The sequence below is a fragment of the Leptodactylus fuscus genome, chromosome 1, assembly GCF_031893055.1.
Source record: "Leptodactylus fuscus isolate aLepFus1 chromosome 1, aLepFus1.hap2, whole genome shotgun sequence".
In the NCBI taxonomy this organism is placed as follows: domain Eukaryota; kingdom Metazoa; phylum Chordata; class Amphibia; order Anura; family Leptodactylidae; genus Leptodactylus; species Leptodactylus fuscus.
Window position 1 is genome coordinate 286,422,038 of NC_134265.1, and position 14,152 is coordinate 286,436,189.

The 14,152-nt window shown below is 49.1% G+C and overlaps 1 protein-coding gene across 1 annotated transcript in view; it reads left to right on the forward strand.

The window, feature by feature from the left end:
* Positions 1-398: 398 nt before the first annotated feature.
* The window catches only part of LOC142219380 (uncharacterized), a 75,115-nt gene continuing 61,361 nt past the window's right edge, over positions 399-14,152 (forward strand). Inside the window, exon 1 of the mRNA XM_075257418.1 lies at positions 399-444. The gene's annotated coding sequence lies outside the window, so the exon portion shown is untranslated. The remainder of the gene's footprint in view (positions 445-14,152) is intronic.

Below are 14,152 nucleotides of genomic sequence, written 5' to 3' on the forward strand. Positions count from 1 at the left end.
GGGTCACTATTACACGCCCGTGTGACTGGCTATGGCGGGTATGCGGGTGTCAGCCCTCAGCTCTCCTCTATACGGAAACTTACACGGAACTAACATCTGCACCAGTCAGAATAACAAACAACAGTATTCGCCTGCCACCTACTGGACAACACTGGAATCACAGCAGAGCCGCCCAGGTTTTATTTGTGGACTGTTCCAACTTGTAAATGGGGGACACTAAAACATTACATAAAAGAGTTTCTGTTTTATTAGTAAGTAATGTGAGGAAACAAACATGACTCTGTAGTGAATTATGAAATCCTGTAACCATTCTGTGTACAACTTTCGTCTTCAGTTCCTATGTGTTTTGCTTTACATATGAAAAGCAGTTAGATAACCCCTGTTGTAATGTGCCGGCTGGGTGAGACTGTCATGGGCTTCCGAGAGAGCCGCTACGGCTGCAGAGTAAGTAACAAAACTTTGGTAAAATGCAGGAAGCTCCGGGTCCAGGCGGAGTGTCCTGGGATTGGGGAGAATGCTGGGCTTTATAGTGCTCTGGGGTGTGTGCCCCACTGGTGGTAACAGGGTTAGCGCTGCCGCTCTGCACACTTTGGCTTGGCCACTATGGGACTGAGCATTTGTTTTGGTCCGGGCTCCTTGGCTACAATGTCACATCTGCTGATTTATACTGGGAGTTATTGATTCGGTAACATGGCACTAGCATCCTGTTCACACTGTCAGGATAGGCTCAGGTGTGTATGTGCTGGAGAAGTCACATCACGTATTATGTAATAAGGGGACAGGTAGTGTCCTGTTACCGCTCATACATATGGATAACACCATGTACTTACTGTATCTTACACAATGTCTCCATCAACCACATCTGCATAGTAAAGAACAAAACTATAGAGTTCTATATCCCAACAGAAGGCGCTAAAAGCACACTGCTTGTACATGTACACAAGGCGCTGTGGTTCACACTGCTTGTACGTGTACACAAGACGCTGTGGTTCACACTGTACATGTACACAAGGCGCTGTGGTTCACACTGCTTGTACATGTACACAAGGCGCTGTGGTTCACACTGCTTGTACGTGTACACAAGACGCTGTGGTTCACACTGTACATGTACACAAGGCGCTGTGGTTCACACTGCTTGTACGTGTACACAAGGCGCTGTGGTTCACACTGCTTGTACATGTACACAAGGCGCTGTGGTTCACACTGCTTGTACATGTACACAAGGCGCTGTGGTTCACACTGCTTGTACATGTACACAAGGCGCTGTGGTTCACACTGCTTGTACATGTACACAAGGCGCTGTGGTTCACACTGCTTGTACATGTACACAAGGCGCTATGGTTCACACTGCTTGTACATGTACACAAGGCGCTGTGGTTCACACTGCTTGTACGTGTACACAAGGCGTTATGGTTCACACTGCTTGTACATGTACACAAGGCGCTGTGGTTCACACTGCTTGTACATGTACACAAGGCGCTGTGGTTCACACTGCTTGTACATGTACACAAGGCGTTATGGTTCACACTGCTTGTACGTGTACACAAGGCGCTGTGGTTCACACTGCTTGTACGTGTACACAAGGCGTTGTGGTTCACACTGCTTGTATGTGTACACAAGGCGCTGTGGTTCACACTGCTTGTACGTGTACACAAGGCGCTGTGGTTCACACTGCTTGTACATGTACACAAGGGGCTATGGTTCACACTGCTTGTACATGTACACAAGGCGTTATGGTTCACACTGCTTGTACGTGTACACAAGGCGCTGTGGTTCACACTGCTTGTACATGTACACAAGGCGTTATGGTTCACACTGCTTGTATGTGTACACAAGGCGCTGTGGTTCACACTGCTTGTACATGTACACAAGGCGCTGTGGTTCACACTGCTTGTACATGTACACAAGGCGCTATGGTTCACACTGCTTGTACATGTACACAAGGCACTATGGTTCACACTGCTTGTACATGTACACAAGGCACTATGGTTCACACTGCTTGTACATGTACACAAGGCGCTGTGGTTCACACTGCTTGTACATGTACACAAGGCGCTGTGGTTCACACTGCTTGTACATGTACACAAGGCGCTGTGGTTCACACTGTACATGTACACAAGGCGCTGTGGTTCACACTGCTTGTACGTGTACACAAGGCGCTGTGGTTCACACTGCTTGTACATGTACACAAGGCGCTATGGTTCACACTGCTTGTACATGTACACAAGGCACTATGGTTCACACTGCTTGTACATGTACACAAGGCGCTGTGGTTCACACTGCTTGTACATGTACACAAGGCGCTGTGGTTCACACTGCTTGTACATGTACACAAGGCGCTGTGGTTCACACTGTACATGTACACAAGGCGCTGTGGTTCACACTGCTTGTACGTGTACACAACGCGCTGTGGTTCACACTGTACGTGCACACAAGGCGCTGTGGTTCACACTGCTTGTTCTTGTACACAAGGCGCTATGGTTCACACTGCTTGTTCTTGTACACAAGGCGCTATGGTTCACACTGCTTGTACGTGTACACAAGGCACTGTGGTTCACACTGTACATGTACACAAGGCGCTGTGGTTCACACTGCTTGTACATGTACACAAGGCGCTGTGGTTCACACGGTACGTGTACACAAGGCGCCGTGGTTCACACTGTACATGTACACAAGGTGCTGTGGTTCACACTGCTTTTACCTGTATACCAATTCAAAGCGCTAAGGTGCACACTGCTTGTACATGTTGCATCTGGAATACCTGAAATGTCAAGCAATGTGCAGGTTTCTCTTTCAGGTTTTCGGTTTCTCTGTTCCTTATAGGACATCACAATGGGAATGTATGTATGATATGAAACAGATCTTGGTAGAGCCCATTGACAATTAGGCTAGGGCGACATTGTCTGTTACTTCCCACAAACGGAAACCTAATTGGCTTAAAAAAGCAGTTACCTGCGGAAACCCGCAAACCCCATACACTATAATGGGGTGTGCTGGGTTTCTGCACATTTTTAAAGCAGAATAGCGAACGGAATCCCCAAGCGGAGATTAGGCACAGGTGTGAACCTAGCCTTAGAAGTTGGGTCTTGGGTTGTAATTAGAGATGAGCGAACATTGTTCGGATCAGCCAATCCGAACAGCACGCACCCATAGAAATGAATGGAAGCACCTGTGTCGCCGGCCGCCCGCCGGCAAAGTCAGCGTCACAGGTGCTTCCATTCATTTCTATGGGTGCGTGCTGTTCGGGTGTTCGCTCATCTCTAGTTGTAATGCAACTCTATTCACTTACAGTAGTCGTGTCAAAAGTCACCTTGTAGCCCTAGTCTAGTGGGTTTGTCTGCTATTCGTTATGTGGATTGTGTGACAGGACCAGGGGGCAAAGTTGTAGGAGTATACAGTACATTTCTCTCAGGTTCCTGTTATATATGATTTAGATGCAGCTGAGAAAAGAAGAGTTTTGGGTGTGTCTCTACTCCATTCAGCCACTCCAGGTTTTGGGATGTGTGGGGATAAATCCTGGTATCCCGAAATGTGTGTCTATAAGGGTATACAGCACAGGTATATGGCTCTCTCTGCTCCTGGGAAACCACTTGTGAGTATCATTGCTGTGCTTTGTATTTAGAGACTGCACAGTAGACCCAGCTGTCAGTAGTTAGGTGACCTGTCTTGTAGGTAGTAGCCGGATGGCTAGGATTTTAGTTTGTATTGTATTGTATTTTGATTTGCCTGATAAGTTCTAATAAAACTGGTGGCGGCCAGTTGCACTACATTTGGCTGGACTTTCATTACTGTGCCAAAAAGTGCTGTCTATCTGAGCAGATCCCTGAGCTAATCCTGTTACAGTTGTCACTTTGTCAGACAAAAAAGTCCTGCATGAAGAACCTGCAATGAAGATACACTTCATGCAGATGTGAACATAGCTCAAGTACAGTTGAGGCAAAAGTATTCCAGTATATATTGGCCTACCATATGGCACAATTAGTGTCTTTTTGGCTGGTGATAGCCAATGGACAATGTTTTTGAAGGTATTGGAGTATAACCACTTAGCACACTTTTTTTAATTATATTTTCTGTTTTTTCTCTACACACTATATATGTATTTTTTTTTTCAGCTTGTAGTATATAAGTGGAGCACTTTGGTGTGCAAACCAGCTGTACAGGCAGAGCAGAGAAACCTTTGTCCTTTCCTAATCATATCTGGTGTGAAAAAGCACTCGTGCCCTGTAAATGTACAGCTTATTGTATGTACAAGAGGCTTAGAGAGAGGGAAATATGGAAAGCCACACATTGCTGCTGTATACAGTGCATTCCAGCAACTATGCTTAAACGGGTTTTATTAAAGATTTTTCAATATAATACAGAACAAACAACAAACATGAAGTCGAGCAATAATGAAGAAACATAACAGTCCGCGGACAGGGAGGCCAAAAAGACCCCCCTTCGCACAAATCAACTATAGCCCAACGAGAAAGGGAAAAAGGGAAAAGGAATAGACAAGAAACAAACAAACAAACACAAGACGAAGACTAAAAGAACCACAACGGAAGCAAAAGAAGAAAAGAAGAAAACAGACGGCCATGTCACACTCAAGCAAAGGCAGAAGAGAAGGCAGACGACTCCTGGAACATAACCCAGGGACGCCAACGAAGTTCAAACTTGGAATAGTCAGGGGAATCTTCCGCCACCAAGGTCTCCATCCGCTGAATAAGAAGGAACTCCTGGAGGAACTCAATCAAGGAGGGAGGGGTAGGGCTGCGCCAGTGTCTGGGGATGACGGTCCTGGCGGCCACAAGAAAGTGCCCCAGGAGGTCCTTCTTAATCTCCGACAGCTTACCAGGGATAACCGACAGAAGTGCCAGCTGGGGAGAGACAGTCACCGAGCGCCCACTGACCCTGGAATACAAAGAAAACACCGCGTCCCAAAAGGGGCGCAGAACGTCACAGTCCCACCATATGTGCAACATAGTACCCCTAGCGGAGCCACAGCGCCAACATAAGTCCGGAACAGCGGGAAAAATCCTATGGAGAAGCACTGGACACCTATACCACCGGGACAGAATCTTATAATTCCTCTCCTGAGCACTACACGGGAGGGCCAGCTTGTGAGAGAGCAAAAAGGACCGGTCCCAATCCGCAGATGACAAACCCACAGGAAGGTCGGCGTTCCAAGCGGCGACGTAGGGAGGGAGTTCCGCAGTGACATCCGAGAGGAGAACATCATACAGTAGCGAAAGGGCACGAGGGGGGGGGGTGGTCTGACGCCCGACATAGGATTCAAGGGCTAATGGAGGAGAGGAGAGGCGAGGAGTGAGCGAAAACTGCTTCAGAAAGGACTGGAGTTGAGCGTACTCCAACCACGAGAGGCGCAGGTCAGGGTGAGAACTACACAGCTGGGCGAACGGAAGGAGCGGAGAATCACCCGCCACCTCCTGAAGACAAGTAGAATTCGCTCGGTCCCAGCAGAGGAACCGGTCAACCGAGCTACCAGGAGGGAACATAGGGTTGTCGAAGAGGGGAGTCAAAGGGCCCGGGACGCGGGCCAAGCGGCCAGAAGAACAGACCAGATCCCATACTTTCAGAAAATGCGAAGGGAGAACGTAGAGGCCAGGGGATTTAGGGCGAAAGTGCGGAGGGATCCATGGCCAAGAGGAAAGTGAAGACGAAATCAGATCAAATTCGATGGAAACCCACTGCTTATCATGGCGACGGAACTGCCAATCGAACAGACGAAGCAAAACCAAGGCACGATAGTAAAGGCGCACATCCGGGAGACCAACGCCACCCCTATATTTACGCCGGACCAGAGTACTGAACCCCAGTCTGCTCCGAGAGGAACCCCACACAAACTTCCCGAACAACGACTGTACCCTGGCTAAAAAAGCACGTGGAAGAGGGATGGGCAATGCCTGGAATAGGTACAGGAACCGAGGGAGGACATCCATCTTAAGGGCATGAATGCGACTAAACCAAGAGGGGAGACGAGCTCCATAAGAACGTAGATCAGAGGTAATAGTATCCAAAAGTGGGAGATAATTAAGTTGGAACAGGGAAGCAGGATCAGGAGTAATACGGATCCCCAAGTATTTGAAGGAGGAGGGTTGCCACCGAAACGGAAAAGACCGAGACAGGAACTCAGCCTCAGAAGGGGGAAGTGAGACATTAAGAGCCTCGCTCTTAGATAAATTGACCTTAAAATTGCTAAGGGCACCAAAGCGGGAGAATTCACGTAAGACAGCCGGAAACGAAACCCGTGGTTCAGAGACATAGAGCAGAAGATCGTCCGCATATAGCGCCGCCTTGACCATACGGGAACCCAACTGTATACCGTGGACATCGGGGCAACGACGCAACGCCACCGCCAGATGCTCCATCACCAAGGCAAAGAGCAAAGGCGAGAGGGGGCAACCTTGGCGGGTACCATTGCGGACCGGAAAAAAATCCGAGATCACTCCGTTCACCCGGACCCGCGCCGACGCATTCCCATAAAGAGCCAAAATCTTGCCCAGGAAACCGGAGCCAACCCCGATCTGTGCAAGGGTCTCCCGAAGAAAACCCCAATGAATGCGATCAAACGCCTTCTCAGCATCGATCGAGAGCAAACAAAGAGGAACCTTGGAGGAGCGGGCTATAGAGATGGCCAGAACAGTTTTGCAAACGTTATCACGCGCTTCCCGACCCGGGATGAAGCCGACCTGATCACTATGAACCAAAGCGGGCATGAAGGAAGAGAGGCGATTCGCCAACAATTTTGCATATAATTTCACATCAATATTGATTAAGGAAATAGGCCGGTAACTCCCCGGGCATACAGGGTCCTTACCAGGCTTAGGAAGCACAGTGATCAGGGCAGACAAGGATTGCGCAGAGAACGGAGACGAATCCCCCACACTATTAAACACCCGCGCCAGATCCGGGGAAAGGAGGGAACTGAAACATTTATAAAAGCGAGCAGAGAACCCGTCCGGTCCCGGCGCTTTACCCGCGGGTGTAGACTGGATTACCGCGGCGACTTCCTCTAACGTAAATGGCGACTCAAGGGCTTCCGCATCAGAGCTAGAAAGAGAGGGGAGAGCAGTGTCGGCTACATACTGTCGGATCTTGTCTCTAAGCACCGACGGGTCCAAATCCGCGTAATGACCGTGAATATCATACAAGTTTGAATAAAACGAGCGGAACTCCGCAGCAATATCAGTGGGGTTATGAACAAGACCACCCGACCCAGTACGCAGGCGCGGAACATACGCAGGGGAATCTCGCGGATGAAGACGACGAGCCAGCGAGCGACCACATTTATCAGCAAACTCATAGTAGTGTTTCTTAACGCGGTCCCTAAAGCGCAGATATTTCCCGTCCAAGAGGACGCAAAGTTCCTCCCTCGCATTAAGAAGCTCCGTAAAGGTTGAACGGGAGCCAGACTGTTTGTGAGACAGCTCCAGGTCATGAATACGGTCTAAAAGGGCGGTAACCCCAGCGGCTCGCTCTCTCTTAAGACGAGCGCCGTGTTGGATAAGAACCCCCCTCACCATGCACTTCATAGCCTCCCATTGCATAGGGAGAGAAGTGGGATCAAGAGCATGATCGAGCCAAAAATTCCGAATGGTCTCCCCGACAGCCTCCTTACAGGGGATGTCTTTCAAAAGGCCCTCATTCAAGCGCCAGTTAAAGGGGCGCCGTGACAGGCCAGGGATGTCCAGGGACAAATGGACCGGAGCATGGTCCGACCAAAGAACCGAATCAATACGAACTACCGGGGACCATGAAAGGGCATGATGGCTAGTCAGGAAAAAGTCAATGCGACTATGCGAGTTATGAGCCGGGGAGAAATAAGTATAATCTCGACCCTGAGGATTTAGAATGCGCCAAACATCAACCAATTGGGAGTTATGAAGAGCCGACAACAAGCGGCGCAATTGCGAGGGAGCGTGGGAGGGGCGCGGGGGGAGGAGTCAACCTGAGGGTCCAGGACAAAATTAAAATCACCACCCAAAACCACGACCCCCTCACTAAAGTCTGCCAATCTGCGGATAAGGGACCTACAATACGCCAACTGACCCTGATTTGGGAGGTAGCAACCAGCCACGGTGAGAATCGTACCACCGGTGCGCAATTTCAAGAAGAGGAACCTACCCTCGGGGTCGATACAGGTGTCCAGAACCTCATGCTGCAGAGAACGGTGGATAGCAATCGAGACACCCTTGGACTTAGCAACTGGGTTGACACTATGGAACCACTTAGGGAAGTAACGGCTGCGGATATCCGGGACGTGGTCCTTCTTAAAATGGGTTTCCTGCAAAACAAGGACATGTGAGCGCTGTTTATGCAACTGATACAAAATCTGATTACGCTTTTGGGGGACATTGAGACCCCTAGCATTGAGGGTACAAAAGTTAACAGAGGACATGGCCAAGGAAAAAAAAGAAGAGGAACAAAAAGAACGAGACAACAAAGGGACAAACGAAGAACAATCGAGGGAAACAAATGAGAAAAGAAAAAGGAGAAGGAAAATAAACGAAAAATAGACAAACAAGACCAACTAAGTGGGGTGGAGGGAAGAACTCCACACAAAAAAAAGGGTGGGGAAACGGCAAAGAAAAGAGTTGCCAAAGACCACGCAAACAGAAAGCGTGGTGACCCCGGTGGGAAACGGGCTTTTCCAAACAAAGAAGCCGGCACCCCGCCCCCGGGCCCCAGGCAAAAACACCAATACCATGAAAAAACTAACACAGAATAAACGCTGACCAACAAATTAGAACATCAGGGGTCCGCACAACGCCACCTAGGGCGTCTAAGACTAAACAGAAGGAATAAGGAGGGCGGACCCAACAAAAGGACTACACCATGGAAAGGATGGGAACCCCCCCAAGGAAAAAGGGGAAAAAGACATAAGTCAAACACGTCCCGAAACCCTCCCACAAATGCCCAAAAAAATAGACATACAGTCCACTTCAAAAGAACAGGAACGACAGCAGCCACTACAGCAGTCAGGTGGAAGCGCCAGAAGCAGCCAGAGACAGGTCCGCCCCCTCTGGGGAGCGGGTCTTACGACGCCTTCTGGAGCGCCGCTGAGGACGAGCAGGAGGGGCCGACAGTAGATCACCAGGGAATGGAGGCCAGGAGAGGGCAGGAACCGATGGCAGACCCAAGGCAGAAGCGAAATTGTAAAGTTCATCCGGATGAGACATGGAGATAACACGGCCACCATGACGGACCTGCAGGCGGAAAGGGAAGCCCCATGTATACGGAACTTGATGCTGGTTGAGCACTTCCAAGAGGGGTTTCAGAGCCCTCCGTTTAGCCAAGGTGAGGCGAGACAAATCCAGCAGCAGCTGCAACTCATTGTCCTGAAACAGAACCTTCGGGGCTTCCCGGACTTTGCGCATAATCGCCTCCTTCAGCTGATAGCGGTGAACCCTGCAAATGATGTCTCGAGGCCTATTATCACCAGGAGAGCGGTGCGCGCGGTCAAGTTCAATGGGCAAATGCAAGGGGACCCCCAAAATGGAATTGAAGATGGTGCGCAAGGTAGCATCCAGATGTTGTGACTCAACGGATTCAGGGAGGCCCCGCACCCTAATGTTATTACGCCGATTGCGATTCTCCAGGTCACCCAACATATCAGACAGAAACCGCAGCTGCTGAGTGTGGAAAGCAATGGTAGCCTCATGAGAGGAAAGCTGAGTCTCGTGAGAGGCAGAGGCCGCCTCAAGGGAATCCAACTTGGTTTCAAGTTGTTGTACAGAGGAACGGAAAGCAGAAAGTTCCGATTTGTAGGACTGCTCAAGTCGCACCACATAGTCCTCCATATCAGACTTGGTGGGGACTGCCACCAAGTGGGCGCTAAGGCGGCGCAATTCCACAAGAGTATCAGCAATGGAGGCAGGGGAAGCACCAGAGCCAGCAGAGTCATTAGCAATACAAAAATGAGGCCCACAATCCACAGGAGCTGAAGGTAATCCAGGAGGGACCGACAGGGGAGCAGACACCGCTGGATGGCCCTGGAGAGACCGAGAGGGGGCAATAGGGAGGGAGCCACAACCCCTGGGAGCAGCAGACAAGGGGGATAGGCCACAGTCCTCAGGCCTGTCACATTCCGGGGCCAAATGAGTCTGGGGTACTGCCCCAGAAACCAGGGACACATCAGTAGCAGCTGGAGGGGAGTCAGAGGCCGACTGTGAGGGAGAGGGCACAGCAGAGAGCCAGGCAGACCGGTCTTCACCCCAAGCAAGGGCTGTGGAGGCGTCAATCATGGGAGCCAGAGCAGGAGACATCATAGGGGCGGCAGGGACGGCCAGGAGCTATCCGGACCAAAAGCCGGCAGGAGGGAGGGCAGGGGAGAGTCCCGGCCTACCTGAGCAGCGTCGCTCACACCGGGAGAAAGGAGAGCAGGCCTGCAGGGAAGGTGCGCTGAAGGACGGGGAGCGCCGGGCAGCAGGGCATCCAGGTCATCACCGGAGGCAAGAGAGCGGTCACCCGCATCATCAGTGGCAGCGGAGGAGAGAGTCGGCGATGCGGTGGGCCGGCCGCGTGGAGCAGCAGCAGTCACAGGCGCCATCTTAGATCCGGCTGGGGAGGAGGCCTCTTCACAGCGCGGCACCCGGAGGAAGCGGGCGATAGATGAAGATCCCGAAGGTCCAGGAGGGGTAGAAGAGGACTGCTGGGAAGGCTTTCGGTTCTTCCCCATCTTCAGGTAAGTGGAATTTGTGCCGGTCAGCAGCAAAGCAGCGTTCCACCGAGGGCCAGAGACGGAGCGGAGGCAACAAGCGTCCTCACTCCTCCATGGCCAAGCCACGCCCCCCGCATTCCAGCAACTATAATTACACCATTCCTCACATGTATTTTATATATATAATATTTTCACTATAAAAATACTTTTTTTTTTTTTTCTAAAATAGCTTATTTATATTTGTGCCTCTTAAGGCTGGTTCACATCTGCGTTAAGGACCACATAGGCTATAATGATGTCCGCATGAATCCTGCGGAGAGAAAAGTCCTTCAAGCAGTACTTTTCTCTCTGCATGATTCATGTGGAAAACTGACCCTGTTATAATCAATGGGGTCCTTGTGGTTTAATTGCTCATCACTGTTTAATGCATTCAGTATTCCATTCGGGGGGTCCTCAAGTGGACTCCCTGAACAGAATACCAAACACATATGTGAACCAGGCTTGAAATGTAAGGGCCAAAATCTTAATACGATATTTTCAGCCAATTTAGGCTACATTCACATCTGCTTTAGTGGCTCCATCTAAAGAGATGGCAGCGTCCATCTAAAATTATTCATCCACCAAGAAAATGGGCACCATAATAGATAACACAACCCATTAGAGTCAGAGGGATCTGTCGAGCTCCATAGGTGTCTGTTAGATCCTTTTTTACTGTTTCCATTCTTGTGTTCCTCAGACCAAACAGAACATAAATAACAATATATACTGTAAGTGAATAAGAATATCTGTAGATCTATGAGGGAAATTTATTTCCCCAGACTACTTGGCTTTTTTTGCTACTACTTGGACTACATCTGACTTTAAGGGACCTGCCATCACCCTGGTGTAACACTACCGAAATATCTTCTGACCCACTTATGATGTTGTTATTGGGGCTGTTAGTTACATGAGAAAATCAACTTTTAATCCATAAGCCAAACGAGTTGTATAAGCTATGGCCACGTCTATAGAAGTGCCTCTTTTTGCTTGTGGTCACTGCACATGGGGATGCCAGTCTTTATGTTGGAGGGGCATAGCTTTCTGGTACCACAAAGACAGGTGTTCTAGCAGGTGTGGTGATGTCTCAGCTGCACTGAACAGTTTGTGCTTCTGGATTAAGGGAGCCCTCACACAGAGTAAACGTGTGTGTATTTTTGCAAAATACACGTGTAAAAATAAGACTCCCATTGACTTCAATGACATCTTACAGGCGTATTTTTACACGTGTAAAAAATATAATTGAAGTCAATGGGAGTCTTATCTTTACACGTGTATTTTGCAAAAATACACGCGCGTTTACTCCGTGTGAAGGCTCCCTAAAAGTGAATTTTCTCAGCAGCAAGATTCTGGAAATCACTGCATTATAGACTGTTATGATGCACTTAGGTCTTCAATGATGCTGCACTGAACTCAAACTTTTATGTCCATTCAATAAAGAAGCCTTTTGGCTTTTAGGGGCCACACGGTGGCTCAGTGGTTAGCACTGCAGCCTTGCAGCGCTGGAGTCCTTGGTTCGAATCCCACCAAGGGCAAAAAACCATCTGCAAGGAGTTTGTATGTTCTCCCTGTGTTTGCGTGGATTTCCATCCCTTACTCCAAAAGACATACTGATAGGAAAAAAAATGTACATTGTGAGCCCTACGTGGGCTCACAATCTACATTTAAAAAAAAAAAAAAAAGCCTTTTGGCTTTTAGGTAGCTCACTGCATCATGTCTCCTTATGCAGTGAGTCCCAATTACATGGCCCTGATCAGTCCAGGAAATGTGCCTGGTGGAATTTAGCAACCCACAGGGTCCATTCACACGGAGGAAAATGGTGAGGAATTTGGTTTATAATTTTCCACGCTGAAAAAGAAGTCTCCCATTGATTTCAATGGGTTCTGCCAGCTTTTTTTTCCCAATAGCGGAAAATTCCGCTAGTAGAAGCTAGCAAAAGCTAGCAGAACCCATTGAAATCAATGGGAGGCTTCTTTTCCAGCGTGGAAAATTACACACCAACTTCCATTTTTCTTCGTCTGAATGGACCCTTCCAGTTTTTTGGTGCAGATGGATGTTTGGGGCATAACCCGTATTTGTTCTAAATATACACCACAGTCCCCTATTCTGTGCTTTGGTCACTAGTTTCTGTGAACGTGGAGTGGAAAACCACAACGAATTAGGGTCAGTGCACATGGAGTTTTTTGGTGTTGATTTTGACACTGAATTGGCCTCAAAATCAGCCTAAAAAAAGCGCCTCCCAATAGTTATATTGGGAAGGTTTTTTTGGAGGTGGATTCAGCGTCAAAATCAGTGCCAAAAAACTCTGTGCACTGACTCATATAGAAAATCTATACAAGTTCTTGACTGTGGCACAAACACGTGCAGCAACAGGCCCTTGGAAAACCGTGTGAACGGCACATGGATGAAATCCGGGTGCTGCCTGTGCCTCCATGGACCCATTGATTTTTCCATTGATAAGCCCAGGCCACAAAATGGGTGGGTTCAGGACATGTCCTGAGTTTTGCTCTACACTCACGGCCCCTATCAGGGACCCATGATAATACATAAGCATGTAAATGGGTCATAGAAAATAACAGGTCAGTGTAGTAGCCGTGAAAACGACTAGCACACTCACAGAGCACATGATCGTGTGCGGGAATCTCTTGATAATTCAAATGCACCATGTGAGGCCTCTATTAATACAGGCATAGGAACAGTCTTAATAAATTACCCCTGTTTTATATCAAGGACCTAACACAGTGATCCGAAGACCCCTTACTGTCCCTACAACAGCACATAAGTGGTTAAAGGGGCTCTATCACTGGGAAAAGTCATTTTTATCTAATCACATCCTTGCATAGGCTTTAGAAAGGCTATTCCACACCTACCTTTTGCATACCTCCCAACCGTCCCGATTTCCGCGGGACATTCACGATTCAGTTGACGTGTCCCGTGGTCCTGGTTGGAGGGAGGTATGTTCCGATTTCAACTCCAGAGGACGCAGATCTGAGTTCAACATATATGCGGCTGAAGCAAGGAGCTGTCACAGTTTAGCTCCTTGCTTCGCCGCTGCACGCCGTCTACTGGATGTGATGACGTCACATCGCGTCTACAACTGTGCGCGCGTGAGAGAGAGAGCGGCGAGGGAATGAGGAGAAGGTAAGTGTAATGTGTACACTGAGGTGGAACGTGAAACTGGGGGCAGATGAAGGAGAGGACGGCATGACACTGGGGGCAGAGATGTGGGCACATGAATCTGGGGGCAGAGATGTGGAGACATGAATCTGGGGGATGGAGGGGACATGAAACTGGGGGCAGAGATGGAGGGGGGACATATAATTTACGGGTGACTGTAGGAGGATTATACTGTGTGCGGGCACATTAAAATTTATGAGAATGGGTGGAGTCAACACAAAAGTGGGTGGGGCTAAATTTCCCACGGTGCGCTACACACGCCGCACATTTTGTCCC